General features: G+C 37.7%; 1 protein-coding gene across 2 annotated transcripts in view; it reads right to left on the reverse strand.

The window, feature by feature from the left end:
* The window catches only part of CHRNB1 (cholinergic receptor nicotinic beta 1 subunit), an 826,114-nt gene that overhangs the window by 188,364 nt on the left and 615,628 nt on the right, over positions 1-22,122 (reverse strand). The gene's annotated exons all lie outside the window — the stretch shown is intronic.

Genomic DNA, 22,122 nt, shown 5'->3' on the forward strand with positions numbered 1-22,122 from the left:
GGTATATGTGGTCTTGCCCAGAAACATGATTTTAACTTTATTTATTTATGATATGTAATATTTATTTATATGGTTATATCAATTCAATACTGTGTTATTTTAGACTGAATTAACTGTGGCAAGATGCATTTTGATGTAAAGAGGTTAAGACGTTTCGATTAATACCAAGCTGATGATTTGCCTTAATGTAGGGAAACCCTCTCTCACTTCCAGAAACATACAGTTTGTCTAATCCAGTTTGATGTGCCCCCCCACTCTCAAAACAATGCTGGTTTACAGAGACTGGCGCTAGGCTGCTTAGTATGTTCATAGGGATATAGTAAAAGACAAAGGGACAAAGACACGGAACAGACACAAGATGCTGCTAGCAGTGGGTCCTTGAAAAGCAGCTTACTGCACATTATACTAGTATTATGAGCCACATGATTAACTGATACCACAGAGGTTCTGTCTGAGTTATCTACCAGACAACTTTAATGTCCTGTAATGTACAAGGTCTGTAAATATCACCTCCCAGTTGGTGCCAGTCTGTTCACCATCAGTGGTTTACCTTATGTAAAATATACTGCAATTTACCTATTCCAGTACCTACACTGGCTGTATGCAACTTCAAACCTACTGATGTACCTTTTACCTAAAAACACCATTCTCCTGTATAACTTATCACTGTATACCTTACTCACATTTCAGAATACATTTGTACTGAAAGATCAGCCTTCCACAAAAACACAAGGTCAGCTGTTTGTCCTGTTAAAACACTGCTGAAAATTTTGTTTTTCCCAGATTTACCTCTGCATAGCTACTTTTTTTATAGTGATGTAGAACTGAACTCTGGTCCCTTAAGTTTCATAACACTTACACTTAATTTTCACTAGCCTCTTCAATACCACCAAACCTAATGTAAGCATTCACCTTTATTCATCAAGAGACTCGCATAAATGACTAAAAACAGCCAGTTTTAATTCGGGTATAAATTAGACTTCCTTGAAGCCTGTTTATCCCTATACAATTCTGACATAATTTAAATTTCTGCAGTGTGGCTAAAGGAAAAAACTCTCAAGTTATATTTCTGCACCTTTTCTGTAGAGACAATGGACTTAGTGAAATAACTGGGTGGAGGTGCAGCTATACTTCTAATTAAGAAAACATATTATTTATTTATTATTGTATCAATTTATTAACAGGGAAATTTCACTGGACAAAGAGTTCCTTTTCAGGGGCAACCCTGGTGCACTGTCTGGGTTAAGCGACTCACTCAGAGTGACACAGTAGGCAAATGGAGGCAGAAGGAATCACACCTGTACCCTTTACTACAGGAAGTATCTCTTTAAAAACTCAGAGCAGAAAAGCTGCAATGGCACCCCATTATGGGAATAGAATTTCTGTCTCTTGCATGACAGGTGGGGATACTCACCACTATACTACAAAAAAGACAGGCTATAACAAGAAATGCATACATTGGCAGAAATGCATTTTGATGTAAACAGGTGCAGGAATTGCAAGCAATGCCTTAATGTAGGGAAACACTCTCTCTTGCCATTTCTGGAACATACAATTTGTCTATTCCCCAGTTTGAATCCCACCATCCCAGGACACACTGAAAGTAACTTTTTTAAAGTCAGCTCTTAGAGAAGTCCACTTCTCCCAGTAAGATGTTACATTGGACTGTTTTGTATCATTCTGTGGAAGAAGACACTAAAATATTTCTCTGTTTTGGGACTTCTAAAATGGTTGCACACTGATCAACAGCTTAACTTCAGCTCTCCCAGTATTAAAAAAATACACTGAGAGATAAGAGCTAGTAATTATGACAGTTTTAGTAAAATTCAGTTACTGGCTTGTAAGTACATTGTCTGGATACCAGCAAAGAAGAAACTTGAAGCTCCTGAAAGAATATCAACTAGAAAAGGTGAAGAGAAAACAGTGAATGCACATAATCCTGCAGTGGTGCAGCAAAAGGTAGTTCAAGCTCCTTGGTACAAGAGATGGCTTCCAGTAATTTAGGGGAAAATAAATCAAATGTGCCTAGAGATGATTAAAATAAATGAAACATGAAGTATATCAACTCAAATAAAAAAAATGGAAAAATGGAAGAAACTTTAAACAGCTATAGAGATGAACCAACAGTAGCTGAAATGAAGAAAGGGCTGTCTGAGCTTGAGACTGCTCAAGAAGATATGTTTCAATAAATAGTACAGTTGGGAGGACAGAGCATGCAAAGAAAACCTGGGATTTTCTGCTGAACCAGAGAAACTGGAAGGAAAAGACTGTGTTAATTTTATGGAAGCAGGAATAAGCAACTAGACTATTTCACAGCAGGACTTATAAATTTAAAGGACACATTGTGTGTATGCTCCAATTATGGCCATGAGAAAGCAGCCAAGACCTGTATTAGTAAAGATGCAATCATGCCAGGAGAAAGAGTTGATCTTGACAAAACTGTGCTAGAAGGGCAACATATTAAAAATTGGAGACAGAGTACTTGTGCAAAATTATCATTTACTGTACAGCAGGCAGAAGAAAAGCAAATTTATCCTGACAGTTAGGGAATGTAAAGAGGTGAGTGTATGATTTAAGCTACTGTATCCAGCAGTCTTCACAATATTTTTTCCTAAAAGATCAAAGCCATTTTTGATGCAGAACAGGCTAAGGAGGAAATACAAAAGTTTGTCCAACAAAAAGTTGGCCATCAAATAGAAGGGGACTCTAGTTCTCATTCTTTTGATGATAACACTCATACAGAGACTTTGCAATGAAACCTTTTCCAATTTTGAGAGGAAAATGACTGAGAGACAGAAAAAAAACATGAGTTGACTAGAAGAATCAGGAGTACCTTGGACTTAAACTGGGGTCTGGGGTTGGGAGATGGAGATGCGTATGAAGAAGAAGAAAAGTAACACTGAAATTAGTGAATAAATATGAGACTACAAAGCATCAGTCACATTTGCGAAGTATGCCTTTTCAAGAAAAGTGGCTGAGAAAGACTGGACTTTTGTTGACTTTGTTAAATTTGTCATATCATGTCATTAATGTATGGAAGGACACTAAAAAGGAAAAAAAAGGGAAAAAAAGAGTAACTGTAAATAAAATGATTTTTCTTCTTAATTATATTTGTACAAAACATTTCATGATATAAACTGCATGTTACATAGCAAAACATTTTCAGTGGTTCTTATATGTGATACAGTTACTAAGGTAAACAAGTACGAATGCTTACTATAAAATAAGAGAACACTGTGAATGTAATGAAAAGTTTTCCTTTACCAAATAAATGTTCAGTGTGAGTTGAGATGTCTCCAGCTGGGGGCAGCTCTACATTCTGTTCTTATGTTTCCATGGAGACAAGCTGACTACAGCTCCAGACAATACATTTTGAAAGCTCAGGACATTGTATGCTAAGAGAAATGTAAAATTGAAAGGTACAATGGTAAACAGCTTAGTAAAAAATAAAGTTTTAAATGATTGAAAATGAATAAGAGGTAGCAGTTTTCCTGGTACCCAAATACCTCAATGCCTTCAGTAGAACAGTGTATAATTTAGTTTTACTTAAAGATAGCCAGTGCAATTTTTTTCTTAAGGCTAGAAGTTAATATGTTCTGAAATAATACAAGCTGTTTTTTTACATCTGGGTGGAGAATGAACATACAAAAAGAACAGAAATCAATTTGTGTAAGTAGAAGCACACGCTGTGCTGTGACGTGCTTTAGCATGGCAACCTTAATTTTAGGTTAGATAATGCCTGTGGATGCAGCTGTTGATATTGTACATTAGTTTGTTTGTTTATTTTAAGTTAATATGTTATGTGTGTGTGTGCGTGCATTTTTCTGCTTGACAGTTTTCATTAAAACAAAAAGTTTTGTAAAGTGAGACATAGGTTCAAATGGAGATGATAAAAAACAGCTATATAAATCACCCTACCAAACATTAGTGAGTGCATGTAACACAAAAGCAAGAAATATATATAATAGGTGGATATAATAATTTATCATAAAGGCTACACTATCCATATTATTTTGGAATGTGAATGGCCTCATAGGTATAGACAAAAAGGTAAGAGTATTGAATTATACTAAGAAATGCAGAGTGAAAATTGCAATGCTATAGGAGCCATATTTGAAAAGACATGAGCATGTGAATGTGACAAAGAAAGGATTTAAGAATGGATATTGAGCAGAATATCAGGGACTTAGGAAAAGAGGAGTACTTATAGTAATTGCTAGAAGATCTAGCAACAAGATAATAAGGGTAGATTTGTGGTAGTAAGGGGCTACTGGCAAGGGAGGAGGATTATTCTGACATGCATTTATATTCAATCTAAAACTGCTACTATGGATCTTAAGGAAGTTTTGGGAGAAATAATCAGCTTTCAGCAGGGAATATTGCTTAGGTGTTGGGACTGGAACTTGATATGCAACAGTGAGGCTGTATCTGAGGCAACTACAAGTTAAAATATAACAAATGAGGGTAGATTTATGAAGAAGTTTATGAAAATATTTGATATGTAAGATGTGATTTTAGTAGTAGGAACTCAGAGAGACTTTACATGTTATTCTCCAAGGAACAATAACTGGTCTAGACTAGACAGAAATTATATTTCAAGGGAACACATGAATTTAATTGAAAGCTTCAACACACATACAGTAACTATATCAGATCATGTGCCAATTACAATTAAGATAAAAATGCATGGTAATGAAGTAAAATGAGACAATGGTGCTTTCCCACCTGTCTGTTAAAAAGAGAGGAATATAAGGAATGGGTAGTGGAAATTATTTGAGAGTTATTAGGGAAGACAGAAAATAAAATTCTTTAGCAGTTATATCTAGTGAGTGGGATAAAATGAAAGTAGAGCTTAAAATTGGGTAGAAATAAAAGAAAAAGAAATGCAGTTAAGAAGTAACAAGAAATGTTTTGATGGGCTGGCGAAGGCTAAAGTGTTGCAGAATAAAAAGGAATCTCGTGTAACAAGAAGTAGTGGAACTGGAGATTGCTAAAGATAAAATAAAGGAGTATCTGGATAAAATGCATGAGTTGAGAAAGATTGCTGTTAAGCAACTGTTTTTGATAATAATTCCAGACCACAAAAACTTTTAGCACAATGATTTAGTCAACAGACAGTATAAAGGGCTCCTATAACTGGACAAATAGCCAAAGATCCTGTAGAGGTATTAAGAATAGTTCAGAAAGTTTAGGAAAATATGTATACAGCAGAAAAATGTGGAAATCAAGAAAAAGCACAAGTGGAAATATTTATGGAAGACTTATGTATGCTAAGGCTAGAAGTAGATGAGTCTTACGAATTAACAATTAACAGTTAAAATAGGAGGAGATGGGATAAAAATGGTGATGTATAATCAATCTGCATGAAAATCTCCCAGAATAGATGGTATTCTTGTGGAAGTTTGGAAGCTAGGAGGGAAGAATGGGATAAAGATCTGGAAGGTTTTGTTAAACAGTATTTTAATAGGAGAAAAGTACCAACATCCCGTAAGAAACCTGTGGTGGCTGTAATAACGAAACATGGTAGAGACTCATCAGATCAATCTTTGTATAGGTCCATTTCAATTTTAAACCATGATTATACAGTGTTTATGTCTATAATAGCTAAAAGAATGACAAACGTGTTGCCAAAATTGATAGATATGGATCAATGTGGTTTTGTGAAGTGGAGGCAAACATTTGACAATATTGATAAAACAATGATGACCCAGCAGGAAGCAGAATATAAGAAAACATTGCTGTTGTTGGTGGGTCTTAATGCAGTGGAAACATTTGACAGAGTAAGCTGGGATTTTATAAGCAGGGCAATGGAAGCATTTGAACTCCCTGATACAGTAATAAGGTTAATTAGGAGGATATATGAGGGACTGGAGGCAAAAATTTAAGTGGAATGGTTCCTGTCTGATTAGTTATGTCTGAACAGAGGAACCAGGCAGGATCTCCCTCTTATTTGCATTATATTTAGAGTCACTTGCAAATAAAAATAAGGGACTCAAACTGGAGGATATAATTGCTATGGTAATCAAGAAGTTGGCTTTATTTGTAGATGATATTATTTTGTATAATCAGAAAAGGACATGTCAGTGCTGTGGAACATTTTGAGACAGTTTCAAGTCTTTTGGGGATATAAAATTAATGACGATAATAACAAAGGCTATAGTTGCCAACTATGTAGTCATGCAATAATTGGTTCAGCAATACCCATATTTATGTGGACATGATAAAATGAATTATTTAGGAGTATGGATTAAAAAGGATTTTGTTATGGTTGCTAAGGATATGCGGGGAGAGATTAAATAAAAGATAATACAAAAATGTAAAAATGGAAGTTACTGTTTTTGGATATGGATAGCAAGATAGCAGTGAAAATGTTTGTCCCTTCAGTTTTATCTACATAGACATATTTTAGACATATTTTTATGAACCAGAGGAGAAGTTGTGGACAGTAATTAATAAAAAGCTGAAGAATTTTATCTTTGGATGGAGAAAGGGAAGGGTCAAGTGGGATAAGCTAATCATTCCAATAGAACAAGGTGGTTTAGGATTGTCTGACTTGAGGGATATTTTAGAGGTACTCAGTGGAAAAGCATGATGATGAAACAAGTGAGAAATTCAAGAAATAAGGAGACAGTGGGAAAGTTGGATAAGATCCTTAAGGAGAATAAAAGCCATACAGCATATTATATTCATAAAGTAGACAAAAGTATTCTAAGAACTAAGTAAACACAAGAATGGAGAAAGGAGATTTTGCCAATGATGACTGCAACTAGAGATATGAATATACAGGAGGGGGCTGACATTTACAGGAGAAAACTGGCAAAGGAACCAAGGTACTGGGAACAAATGACTATAGAGGAAAAGATAATAGAATGGGAAGAGGCTAAGAAGACATTTGGACATTTGGACTGCAGGCTAGAACCACCTTCCGAATTAGGGATTTATATATTAGTGTATAGACAAAGAAAAAAGGATAGGGATATCTTAAGTTAAACACCTGCTCTGTTACCCAGATTTTTTAGCTGAATCTGATCAGAAGCTTCTGTTAAAAGGGGATAATTAGTAGGGCATATAAAATACTGCATATTAACTATAGGCATCAATCAATAAATTGAAGGACATATGTATGGCTCTCAAATATGCAACAAAGTCTAGAAGAGTTAGGATTTTTGCTTGGAAGTGTTTGCATAGGTATTTATATACCAGAAGCAGAGACCAGGGGCAGTTTACAAATGTTGGAGGTGTGATGGGAAAGAAAGAGATAACTGGAAACATATTTTGGCAATGTAATGATCTGATAAGACTTTAAAAATTCTCTATAGAGTACTCTGTCAGAAATATTGGATGATCAAATGAGTGTAACTAAGGAAATTATTTTTTTTTCTAGCTGAGATACAGGATCTGAATTGTCTAGACACAGTGCCTTGTTAAGTTTAATTCTGGTGGCTGCCAAAAAAGCAATTACTAGAAAATAGAAGTCAAAGTCTAAACCAACTTTATTTGAAGTACTGGATATTGTAACAGAGATAAAAGAGATGAAAATGGGATTTTAGAAAAAAGTTGGAGCAAATTACATAGAAAAAATGGAAATTGTGAGAACAATATATGCAGAAGAATGTCTTGGAGGAGAAGGAGTGAGGGTTAAAGGAAGGCAAGGATTGATCAATATATGTAATGTTGAATTGATGTTAATTATTCAAAAGAATATATGTGATGTGTAACATTTGCAACTTGGAATACATTAATATAGTTTGTTTTCTTTTATATAAATGCATGTTTGCCTATGTCTTAAATGATAATACACTAAAGGTGTGTTCTGAATATCTGCTCAGATACACTTCACTTCTTATTTTCACTTCCTTCATTGAGTCCCTATCACCTTAGTTTTTAAAAATAGCCTATTTTTCTAGGTGATCTAAACTGACTAGATCTACTACATTATTATCCATAACAGCATACCTCCTTATTTGGTCTAGCTTGCCTCATTATAACAGGAATTAAATCTAATCCACACAGTCATAATGACACAACCCATCAAAGATCTTATTCAATTAGTATTTCATCTTCAACATCAATTTTATTAAGAGTATTGATTTCCTAAGCACCTAGACATCCATCAGATAGTAACCAGCAATGTAATGCAACTTCATGAGAGCAAACAGTACAACTTATGTGGAGTTATAAATGTAGGACAACTTTGAGTTTAATATGGAATAATATAATGGTTAAGAAATAAATGGAAGTTAAAACAACACAATGAAAATCATTTGGTAATAAACAATTTAAGAGTCAAACTACACTGATAAACTGTATATGCAATTCTCTAAATAGTTAGTGTCCAGATAGTTTCATAGTGTCCGATTGTTCAGCTTAGGATAGTAAAAGTTTTATAGCAGTATATCTAGACCACTCAAAATGTAATACATCCCACAATGCCCAAACAGTACCAAATCTGCTCTGACGCAGAAAGTCACATTAGTGAAGAGTCTCCAGATATAACAATTTGGAAGACATTTTGAAAGTGTCTGAACAATCCACAGAATTGACACTGGCACACAGACATTCTGGAAAAGAATGTTCACAATGTACAGAATTTGGCATCTCAGGTTAGTGTCCTATACTAACATGGCTTCTGTCAGTGAGCTGTTGATAAATACTACAATGTTACAAACTGGGGCATGCTGTGATATGTGCTAAAAAACTAAAAAAATGTCTGAGCATAAACAGCATTCTAACAGGAAATAGTTTGAAAGATACTCATTTCCCATGACTAAACCATGCATACATCTCAACCTACTGAAGACACTGAAAATAGGCCTTTGAAAAGTTGATACATCCCGACAAAAATCTGGACATCTAATTAGAATTAAATTTGAATGTCAAATAGCACATAACCATTCCTGTTTCTAGTAGAAATTTCTGATACTGCTCAGAGACTCATGTTTAAAAAGCATAGTGACAAAAACGGTGGAAAATATAAGCACATAATCAAGGAATCATTGTAAAATTTGTAGACTTTTATGAACTGTATTTCAAAATTCTACCAGACAAGGTCATTTATTTTTGTTTCTGAAAAAAAGAGATGTAAGACTTGTGTTGGTCATATAGTGCAGTTTTAAGCACTAAACAGTTTAAAAATCATGGCTATTGAAGGGGATTCAGGAAATTGTGTGAACGGTTAAATCAAGCCTGAAAATAGGACATATCCAAAAAGAGGATCATCAAGTGCAGGAGTAGATCAGACCGAAAAATGGGAATGTTCCTGCAACATAGGGACAATTGAGAGGTCTGAAACCATAACAACAGAACACATTTTTTGAATCTTTAACATAAGTAGAATCCGCACAGAAAACAGCACGCAGGAGTGTCCAAATAAATATCCATAGTTGACATTCTACCACTTTTTTTACACACTTAGATGAATTTATATCTTGACAGTTCACACTGGTACTCAGAGCTAATCACCCACTGCATTTACTTTGCTGACTCTTGTCCTGTTATTTAAAATTTGATCCCTAAGTAGACCTAAGTTAGCAGTCCTTATTATATCTGCCTTCAAATAATAGCTGTCTTTTCAGCTTCATACTAACAAACCTAAACTCTTTTTTATTATACCACATCACAGACACAGAGGTAGTATTACTTGCTTCCTTAGCATTCCCCCTTCCAATCCAAAGTTTCTTATATCCCATTTAATGTTTATGTTTCTATAACTGGTACCTTTGGAAAACGTCTAGTCTCTTTATTTGCTACAACAGTTTCCTAAATCTTAGCAGTGAAACAAAAACAGCAGTTAAAGCTGCAATATCAACCATTTTCAAAACCAAACAAAAGCTTGTTTATCTAAAATGTCAAAATTATAGTGGGCAGAGGTTAGCAGGGTACCATTATTAAAACAAACAAACAAAAAAACTTGATGTAAAAGCAAAGGATGACAAACACATGAATAAATTCATCAGTTAAAATAGTACCAGCCTCTTCAAAGTTTTTTTTTTCACATCATCATTTTTGCCATCTCTACTGTACCATTCCTGCACTTCTATACTTCACTAATTCACTCCTTGACCTCTATTCATCTCTACCCAAATTCTACTCTATGCCTGTCTCGGTAAAGGTTGTAATTTCCTTTCTAAGTATAATAGTGGACCATAGAAAACTGTATACAAAATTCTTATGCTTCTGTTTTATTGCCAAACCACTGATTTTTTTCAGCTTATCTCTATGTTCGGGTATATTACCCTCACTGTGGAAATCAGAAACTATTACCCCTCTTCCTAAAGATAATAAACAAGCAACATGAGAACACTTCAGACCATTAGCCAACATAGAGCCCCTAGAATGAATTCTTAAGAAACTGTCATATGAGTAGTTATACCCTTATAAGACCAGTATCTCCTCAATTAGTCTCAACATGGATTCAGGCTATGTTACTCCAACACCAGTGCAGTGCCACAAGGCAGTGGTATTGTAATCCTATGTATAGATAAAGGCTTTCCCATTGGTTCTATCCATACCTCTCAACCTGCTGATGTAGAAAATGGGTACAAAGGTTGTTGAAAAATAGGTACAGACAATCAAAAATCTAGATAACTAGTAAGTATAAAATGTGAACAGCAACTTGCACTTAACACTCCCCATTTCCAGTAGGATTGTGAGATACTACTCAAAAACACATGTTTAAAACAATGAGAGTGATATAAATTATGAAAACGTATAAAGATATCATGACATAGAATATAACATATTTAGACTTTAATAAACAGTATTACAAAAATCTGCTTCAACGTCATTTGTTTTCCATTCTGAAAAAGGGAGATTGGTAATACTGGTATGCTGGTTATGCAGTCTGCTTTTCATGTACTGTATAGCTTCAAACTTGTATGTAATGGTGAGGAGGATTCAAAAAAAAATCATGTGAAGGGGAAGTCAAGCCTGAAATTAAGGGCATGTTTCCAAAAACTGGTACATCATGCGCCAGTGGTAAATCAAGCCTGAAAATTGGTGCATGCCTCCAAAAATAGGTACATCATGTAAAGGGGTACAGCAAGCCTAAAACAGGTACAGTTGTGAGGTCTGTTGCAATATTTGACTTAAAGAAAGCTTTTTACCAGGTCAGTAATCAATGCTCTTCTTTCTTGCCTTTCCAATTTAGGATTTTTTCATAAATCCATCAGTTAAGAATAACACAGCTGCACAACTGTTAAACAATAATTTACCTTTTTTCATCTTTGTTTTTAAATAAGATCTTTTTAACTGCAAGTTATTATTTACTATTGTAATATAATAACAATTTGTGCTAAAGGGATTACAGGCTTAACGAACCAGTGCACACATAGGTAAATACCTGCACAACTCACACCTGTAAATCATACATAGTTCTATGAGAAATCAATAAATGCTATATTAGCAGTACATAAAGCTAAAAGTATTAAAACTATCCCCAGGATTCAGTGAACTTTATGTAGTCTTCATGCCTACTGGGCTTAAATGTAAATAATAGAGGTTTTGTGGCTGGCAACAGTGTTGCCAGCCAGAAAACCATGTAAGCAAACACGGATAGTACTCCTGTTTAAATGAGAGCACTGATGGTCCATGGTTTTACATAGAATGCCACAATGATCACCAGGTCTTCACAGATAGCTCTCAATCTCTTAGTGCAAGACATCTGGACAAAAGCTAAAATAATGGGGGGGCAATAACCCAGAAATAGGGACATATTTGACATATTTGCCTTATAGAAATATGCTGGAATAATCAGGGGTTTGTGTTAAGATACATGTTCTGAAGGATTTGAAGTATTTAACTCAAATGTATGTAATATTGAATCACATCAGTCCTGAGATCATCCCCGTGATATGGCAGAAAGCCACATATTTGATAAGGAACACATCAGGACATTCTACAAAAATATGGACAGTTAAGTGATATGAATGCTAAGTAAATGGTCCAAACACAGTACAGGACAATGTATCTACAGTGAATAGTATTGTGAAATCCCATTCCTGGCATTCTGTACCAAAGTTGTGTAAATGATCTATAACAGTACATGGACTGCCATGTAAAGTAAACACTCAGGGGAAGTGTGTGCATTGAATAGGGGCAAACAGATGAGTTGTAAGAATGAACACAGGGAAAGAGGACAAATGAAACAATCTAATGTACAGCAGATGAGGGCATGTCAATGGAAGATGGTTGTAGCAGTAACACCAATCATATATTAATATGGTACAGTAGGGACTGCACAGTGAAAATGTGTATTATGTAACTGTCACACAGGGTGACATAACAATGGAGTGGACATTTGTGTGAGATAAGCATCCTTACATGAATAATGCAGAGGACATCTATCAGGGATCGGACATACAATTGAGGTAGGGTACATTTTGTGAATCTGTGCAAACTGATTAGTCTGAATATGAGTGCAATCTCAGCAGAGGTCTCCAGCAAGTAGGACAGAGGTAAAGGCTCATGAACAACATTAAAAGAACCAACCACAATCATGGACAATATTAGAATAATAATACCAGTAATCCCATGCCTCTGACATAACATATGTGATTTAGAGTGATCAGAGATGATTCTGCACAACCATAATTGTACAGCTATTATGGTACATCCACACTCTATGAGGGTAATCACACACACACAGTCCTTGCACTGTAACATCTACTGGAGGTATTAGGAGGGACACTGCTATACCTGTATGCAACATTATGAGCAATGCAAGCTAGTTGACTGGTGTGCATGGCATATATATGGCACAATCCATGCTGTCACAAATGTTATCCATGCCATTAATGTTGACAAACACCTATGTATGTACTATGTGCATCACCAGAACAGGTAGCATGCATGCATCTGGTGTAACAACTTGATGGGGGTTCTGCACCATCAGACAGTAATGTTTGTGCCACAAAAAGAATACCTAGGTATGGCCAATAAGTTGTGTGACAGCTCACTGTGACAAAGGTGGTACACTTCAGTTACACATCAATGGAAGATGTGTAGGGAGGTACATAAAGAAGGGTGCATTGTACTCAGTTATGAGTGTGATGAAGGTTGGGAACTATGGAGGCATTATGACCTCTGATGAGGATGTCCTTCACATACTTAGTACTTGTGTTACATACAAAGAAATAGTCAGCACTGTGACCATATGCTGGTGGATGTTCCACTTACCATCTACCAAGGACACAGATCACACACCTACTGGTCTGATTATAGGATACAATGCCCAAATTATACTTGGGTTGTGTGTTTATTTTCCTAATTAAAAAAAACATGTTTTTCTTGTCATTGCAGGTGTTGTCATGGCTGTGACATCAATCTTTGGTGTATGTTGATACTGTCTGTATTATCCTAATATCACAGTTGGAGTCAATGATTGCCCACAATCTGTAGTCCTTCAGGCAGCTGTTTGGAAACAGGATGTGTATGTCGTCTGTGATGTCCATGAGTTAAATAATGGACAGGAAAGGGCCTAGCAGACAGTGCTAGTTTTCGGTTAACTGATTTTATCATAGTTCAGTCTTTCAAGGGTATAGAAGTCTAACTAAGAAGGTAGTGGTCTTGAAGTGGCTATAGAGTGAGTATTAAATTGGTGCTATAATCTAGAATGGCAGGAAGAGAGATCTTAGTCAGGGTTAGTACAAGAACATAGCCAGTGGGTTGTAAGGTATAATTTGAGTTTCTTTTTGAATAGTGCACTGGAAGAAAGAGATGTGAGTTCAACAGGTAGAAGGTTCCAAATAAATAAATAAATAAAAATAAATGTACCTGATCAGTGAACTTGAGCTATAGGTCACTTCACATATTTCAACATAGTGAGATGCCATGTATGTGATACACTGGTTTACCCACTTGATGATATAGCTGTTTATGGCCATATCTGACAGTGTGATTGAATACCTCAGTGTGGATGTGTGCCAAATGTCTTAGTGTGGTCAAGCTCCACTGGATGATAGTGTTGTCATCATGCATGCCTTCAATGACCTCTTTGAGGTCATCTATCAGATGTAACAGATATGTAGCATTAACAACGCACACAAATCCTTTGCACACATCTGGGATATTACTAGTGTCCATTTAGAAAAGGTTCATGATGACATGTTGGTCTACCTGACAGCTGAGGAGAGTCAGGGTGCGTCTATACATGCATGCATCAGGTGCTGTCCCCCCAACTCAGATGGATGCATGCTGATCTACACCCTTCTATGGAAACATAGCCCATGTGGAGGTTGTGTTGCAGTGTATATTCAACTGTATCAGAATGGTGTATGTGCTGAGTCACGCCATAGGTGATCTGTGATGTCACAGCCCATTGATTCTGTGTGATAGGCCTGGATGAAGGTAAGACACTACATACCGACTATCTTGATCTGGCCTATGATTTTGACACAATCTCCCATGCAGATATCATTGAGAAACTCTCCAGGCTGGAGATTAACCCTTACATCACTAGATGGGTAACCAATTGGCTCACTGACAGAACACATACTGTGAAAGTTGGTGAATCAACCTGTACTAGTAGAGCTGTCACCACTGGCATACCCCAGGGATCTGTGCTTAGCCCTTTACTGTTTGGAATCTATTTATCAACAGTTCAGGCTAAAGTATATGGCCTTTGACTTACCGAGTTTGTTGATTCTTGTATATTGGGTGGTGCAATCACTGAGTCCACCAATGATGATATACTACAGAAGGGGCTAACACAGATAAATGATTGGTGACAAAGCCACACAATGTACATTTAAATGCAGAAATGTGTCTTTATTTTATCCTTCTAAAAATTGGAATTCCATGCTAATTACAGCATTGACAACAGCCTGCTATGCTGAAACCCAGTGATGTAAGCACTGGAAACACATGTAGATAGCAATCTGAACTTTGACCACCAAGTGTCCACATTGGTATTGAAAGCCTATGTTGCACACATCATAAGTCATCATACTCAGATCTTAGGACTGTATTATAGGAATGTACTTGAACCTCATCAGAACACTAATAGAGTAAAATGCTCTTTTGCATGTGCCTCACATGGCACATGCATCAGCTGGAGAGACCACTGGGGTTTCTCACCAAGAAAACACAGGGGCTACAAACCATGCCATGATGTATGTGGATAGACTGAAAGCCATGTCACTGCAAACTGTATCATATAGGATTAGGTGACTTCTGCCTGGCCTCATGTCTAGTCTCTGACCCTGCCCTGGTAGGGTAAAGTGCATATCCACAAATTAGATACAGCTGATGACATTAGTAGTGTCTGGTCTGTTGAAGAGAATATGGTAATAAGAATGTCCTACATGCTGGTGTAAAAGGCTCTCTGTAATGTCAAGCAAGAGCACAAACACAAGCACACAAACACACACTTGATGGCAGTAAGAATAGAACACCTACCTAAGTATATAGACTACAGAACTCAGTACTTTATGCAAGCACCATAGCTCAAGTCTGATTTGGAGTGTTTCAGACAACAATTTATAGCTGATGAAATCAGCAGTGTCTGTTGAGGAGATTATGGAATAACATTGTCCCGTATGCTGTTGTAAAAGCCTCTCTGAAATGTCAAGCAAGAGCACAAACACACCCACCCTCCCAGTTGACTACAGTGAGAATAGATACCCATACCTAAGTAAAGAACTCAATACTTTACGCAAGCGCCACTGCACAAGTCTGACTTTTAAAAGACTGCAGGTGAACGTATAGTGGATGACATCAGCAGGGCATGCTGGAGAGAAGATGTTGGTAGGCCTGCATGAAATGGATGTGTATGCATGTGCAAGTATCAAAACACTGTCAATCCATGGGATAGGAGCAGTAATGGTAGGATACACAATTCTGCTCTTCTGTCTAAACACACACATACACACATACACACACACACACACACACACACACACACACACACACACACACACACACACACACACACACACACACACACACACACACACACACACACACACACACACCACAGTTGATTGCTGTGAGAACAGATCCCCTAACTATCCAAGTACACAAACTACAGAACTCAGTACTTTATACAAGTGGCACAGGTCTGACTTTTATAAGACTGTAGGTCAACTTATAGTGGATGGCATCAGCAGGGCATATTGGAGGGAAGATGAAGGGAGGCCTGAATTAAATGGATGTGTAGGCATGTGTAAGTATCAAAATATTGTCACTCCATGGGATTGGAGCAGTAACTGTAGGATACACACTTCTGCTCTTCTGTCTAGACACACACACACACACACACACACACACACACACACACACACACACACACACACACACACACACACACACATACATACACACACACACTTGACTGCAGTGAGAACAGAACCCCTACCTAAGTACACAGACTACAGAACTCAGTACTTTACACAAGTGCCATGGCACAAGTCTAAGTTTTACAAGACTGCAGGTCAAATTATAGTGGATGACATCAGCAGGGCATGTTGGAAAGAAGATGTTGGGAGGCCTGCATAGGTTTATAGCTTCATAGGTTCATAGGAGGTTACTAGCATAATGGCCCTAGGGTTTTTACAAGCCCAGCTATGTAAAAACACAAGTACCTTTATTGAGCATAGTTAGATGGTCATTGTTAACAGAGCAATTTTGTGATCATCACTGACTGGCCCTGTCCATGAGGGACATAGGTGCCACCTCAGGGATGAATTTACAATCACCCATCCAGTTGTCAAGGTTGTGCTTGAATAGGGTCATTGAGGAGCACTGCTTCACATGCAGTGGGAGTTTATTACAGAGTTGTGGCAATTGCTGGGAGATATATCTGTCTCCCCACCATGTTCTATTTATGTCACAGACTAGGTTGAGATCCCTGGAGCAAGTTATTTTTGTCCCATTTGATTTGCAGATGTCCAGAATTTCCAGTAGAGCAGGGTTTGAAACTGCTCTGTAGGAGAGGCATAGATTACCTCTCAGCAGCCTGCATGACACTGAGTACAGTGACTGGTCTTTCAGTCTTTCTTTATATGTCATGTTTTGGAGGCCCTGGATTCTCCTGGTCACAGACATTTGTGTTTTCTCCAGATGCTGCAGGTGTCTGGTGAGGTACAGACAGAAGGGAGCATTGTACTCAATTAGTGGCCTGATAAGGGTAGAGTACAAAAGAGATATGCCTTCCCTAGTCTCGGATGTGATAGCATTATTTATGAGGTGCGCAATGTAGAATGTGTTTCTCACCACTATGTACACATAGTGATTGAAGTGTAGATTGCTGTCAACATGTGTTCCCAACTCTCGCAACACTGTGTTTGGGCTTACAGAGGTGCTATGAATATCATAATTAGCAGGGGTACTTCATTGCCAAAGGGGACAATGAAGGATATTTTGCTTTAAAGTTCAGCCCATGAGTTTGGCACCAATCATTTGTCTTTGTCAGCCCCTTCTGTAACATGTTAACATTGTTAGGGGACACTATATGACTGTGTCAAGTTGACAGTCATCTGCAAACTTGGTAAGCCATAGGCAATCTACCTTTGCCTGGGCTTCAGAGAAATAGTTTCCAAACAGTTGAGGGCCCAGTACAAATCCTTGTGGTATTCCACTGGTAAGGTGGTTTAGTGGTGGAGGTGCAATCCCAACTTTGACAGTGTGTGTTCTGTCAGTGAGCTGGTTGGCTAGCCATCTAGTAATGTGTGGGTTAATTCCCAGATGGGAGATTTTCTGTATGATATTTGGATGGGGGATACTGTCAAAGGCCTTGGATAACTCATCATAGGTGGTATGTCCTGTTATCCCTCATTCAGATTTTTGGGTTCAGTATAAAATAAATACACTAGGTTTAATAAGTAAGATATACCCTTGACAAAACCAAAATATGTTAAGTCAAGTGTGTTGAAGGTCACCTTTGTCCCTGTGGATAAGGTCCATGCTGATTCCTTCCCTAGGCTTGCAGATAAGGCTTTTTAGGCTTATGGGTCAATAGTTCTAGTTCTGCATGTTACCAGATTGATGTGCATTGCATATCACACATTTGATATTAATTTCTGTAGTGTAGGTGATATGTAAGTGTGGAAAAAGTACCGAGTCTCCAGGGTCGCAGTGCATGGGGGGAGGCAACACATGGCTGTATTGTAAATATGTGACATATTGTTAGATAGGGCCTTCAGTTTGTTATGTGTCCCCATGTGATTTCATGTCATAGACAGGAAATGGACAGTAAACAGCAGTAATACAAAATAATATTAACTTTTATATGGTGCTGTGAGCAGTGGGTTTGCGTGATGGTTGGCAAAGTGTTTTCACATGCAAGATACACATTTACAATACTTTCCCTGTTTGCACATAGTTAAGTGGTATGCAAATGTGAGCTGCATTGCAAAAAGTCTAAGAGTTAGTACTGAGTCTATGAAACAAACTTGCTGCTTAACTGACTCTGTGGCAGTAGGTATAAATGCATCGACACATTTCTTTTGAGCTCAGATGATACTGGGTTTGAATCCAGGTGTATCCAATACTTTTATAGACTTTCAAATAAACATTCATAATGTATTGACATGAATTATATATAGTTCATGTGTTGCTGTGTGTTGGCATAGCACAGTGGGGTTAAGTGGTATTGTGCAGATGTAACCACAGCATTTTCTGCTGCTTAACATTGCTGCACACTGGTGTGCAATGAACACCTCAGCGCAAACATAGAGCCCAAAACATGAAGGGAGCCATCATATTTTCTGATACTTATGTGTGTTGTGTGTGATTCTATTTTTCGACCTGATTAAAGGTGTTAAAATGGGGGTAGATAGGAAAGTGGTGAAACAGGGACCAACTGGGGGAAGAACAAAGGGAAAGCAGTACAGGAATGTGCAGGAGGGAGGTAGGAAAGAACCATAGCTATCCATTTCTTTAACAGTGTAAATTGAAAATATCTGCAGAATATTAATTGAATTTGGATTGCCATCTCCACAAAAAGTGGTGACAACAATGATATCATGTTGTATAGCCAAATGGACCAAATCAAGTGTGTAAAGAAGACATGAGTGTGAAAGGGAGAGCTATGTATGGGACAATTTTATTTTTGTAGGACAGGCGCCCATTTTTTTTTTTATTCAGTAAAACATGACTGATGGGTAAGGGACGTAGGTATGTCTTGGTCAGGTAAGCTGGGTAGTGAAGAAGGAAATGCAAGCATACAAGACAACCAAGACAAGAAACAGTGATGGTGATGGGCCCAAAGGTTGGGGAACGCCATGATTGGGGATGAGGGAGGGGACAACACACCCATTAAGCTTGGAGACAGTGAGAATCGAGTCTTCGCCCACTGGACTGTCATCACTGTCCCCTTGTTCCACTGATGACTGGAATGCTTGACTTATCCTCCTCCTCCTATGGAACATGAGGGAGAGCAGCCTCTCCATCTGGAGTAGGCATACATCAATAGTGCTGTGCGTGACCCTACACATCATCCCTGGCAACTTGTGGTTGATGAAATCATCACTTCTGCTTCCAGAGGCTACCACTGCACCAGCTTCTGGGGCAGTACTACCTGAGGGCACAGGAAGAGAAGGGACAGCAGAGACAGTGCTGCCAGGTTGGCTCCCAGACATGCTGGGCACCTGTGCTGGAGCCAGTGGAGTGGGGGCAGGCTGATCCACTGAGGATGGCCTACCTTGCTGTGCAGCATTTAGTGATGTGGTACACATGGATGACATGGAGACATTTTGATGACACATAATAGAAAATAAAAAAGAGAGGTAAGGGTTGGGGTGAGAGAAAAAAGAGATAACATTTTGTACCATCATATGTGGCATACAATGTATTAATACAATTATACAACTATTTTTGTCTGAAGTATTACATTGAAGTATACATTCTAACAGATACACACTATACTACAGATTGCTGAAAGTAATTGAAATGTGCATATACTGCACATATGCATTTCCCAATTATACAGATTACAGTTTACAGCAGGGCATTTGTGCCACTGGTGTAGAGTTTTTAATTTAATGTAAATATTATTGAAAAAATAACAGTTTTGTAAATAGTTAATTGTAGTATTTGAACTCCCAACCTCTGACTACAGTCTAATATTGGAGTCTTACAAATTGGTTTGAGCTACAGACTAATAAATGCATACTTGCTTTTACAGTTGGGATGTGCATGCTCAGTTTGATACAACTCTATAAAAGACAAAAAACTATTTAATTTTTAATGCTACAATAATGCTTCTTTTTTGCTGCATACATACAATTTGCTTCCCTCAGTTTTTCCAATTGAGCAACATGAGCTTGCCAACTGAATTCATGCTCAGTGGCAGCTGGAGAAAGAACAGAAAAGCACAGAAGAGCATTATGCATACCAATCTTGCCTATATTTAGCTTTCTTTGTCTTACAAGTACTCTCCTAATATCATACTAACACAGGTGTGGGATGTCCGCAGTCTCAAATTCCTCCAACCAGTTGTTGAGAGTATCCTCTTTTCTCCTGTGATGCCTAGATTGCTATCCAGTGCATGGGATACCAGTGGGACTGGATACAGCCTGGGACAAAGTATTCCATGCCTCAGACTTGTACTTGGAGCCAGAATAGCCCCCCTGCAGAAGCCGTTGGCTGTGGTGCTTTACCAGGTGTCCATTAAATATCATGGACTCCTGGACACCCCACCTCTATGCTCTACACCTGACACCTTCCTCTCTAATGCCAGCCATGTCTACCAGCCAAACTAGAGTAATAGAGACTGATGCATTCACACCAGTTCCAGTTATCACATTTACTGGTAGTGCACTAACCAGAGCAATTATGGCAATCACATTTGTGCAATGTTAAATGGAGTGCAGCAGTACCAGGAAGGGAGGAATTAAATAATTGAAACTGGAAGGTTAATCTGACACTTAGTTTGAGGGGTGTATACTGATGTAGCCTGGAAATATATATTAGAAATTAGAAGATAAGTGTTAGGTGAGTTAGATTTGCAGACATGCACTGGAGGCATAAATGCAATGACCTGAGACATTTGTTTTTACCTTTATACATTGAGAAAATTGATTTCTACACTGTGGGATTCAAGCCTAGACATAAAGGACAAAACATTTTCTTCTACAGTGTTAATTTTCCATCTTTGCCACAGAAGAAGTGTTGCTCAGACATAAACAGGTGACAGTATGAGCTGTTACACATGTATATGTATGATCTGACAAGGTTATTGGATATAGATCCAGTTGTTTATGTGTCTTAGGTAATTGTAAAGGCCATGCAAGTCCAGATAGCAGAATTATACTTACAGAACTATAGTACACAGTATATCCTCAGTCATACATCTAAAAATGCAATAATGGTAACTCATCCCTCATACATATAATTCATACCAGGTCTACTATCTAAAGTGTTATAAGTAAGAGTGACTATAATGGGAAGTGGAACAACAGTAAAAGTGCATGGAATATCTTGTATTAGAACCCAGGACTATGTGTATGACAGCCCTACACTTACACCTGTTGCCACAAGAATGTTGAAATAACACTTGTCTATTTTTCAGTTCACTGCTATAAACTGCATTGTCACAACAGTATCAAAAAGCTTGCAAAGCCTGTACTAGAACCCAGGACCATCTGTACCCCAGCTCTACACTTACATCTGCTGCCACAGGACTAGTTACATAACATTCCCTAATTACTAATTATTCTTAAGGTCTCTGTGTTAACCACCACGCAACGCCACTTAGCGGGTTTGTGCGGTGCCCAACAGAATTAATTGAATGTATCCGGTTTCAATTATTGGCTGTCTGAGTCCTGTCTGCAGGTGTTCTGTCTGCTTCCTGTGTGGGCCAGTTGTCCAGTTTGCGCACTGCTGTGCTTCATGCAAATGAGATAAGCACAGTCAAACCTGACATTCATTTTCTTCCATTTCCCATGATTGCACTAAAGGTAGCATCCCACAAATACTGCCACCCCCACAAAAAAAAAAAAACAAGAAAGAAAAGAAAAAGGGACAAGTAGCTGCAATGAAGAAAAGCAATCTATGACATACACACTAGAAAATGTTGGTTCACATGAGATATTTCTACATAGGTCTGGATTTGAATTCTCATTCCAATGAACCTTCAGAATGCAGGAAGGGTGTGTTATCCCTCTTTGCCACACAAACAGCTTT

This window comes from Protopterus annectens, chromosome 7.part0, assembly GCF_019279795.1.
Source record: "Protopterus annectens isolate FY-2018-M chromosome 7.part0, PAN1.0, whole genome shotgun sequence".
Taxonomy (NCBI): Eukaryota; Metazoa; Chordata; order Ceratodontiformes; family Protopteridae; genus Protopterus; species Protopterus annectens.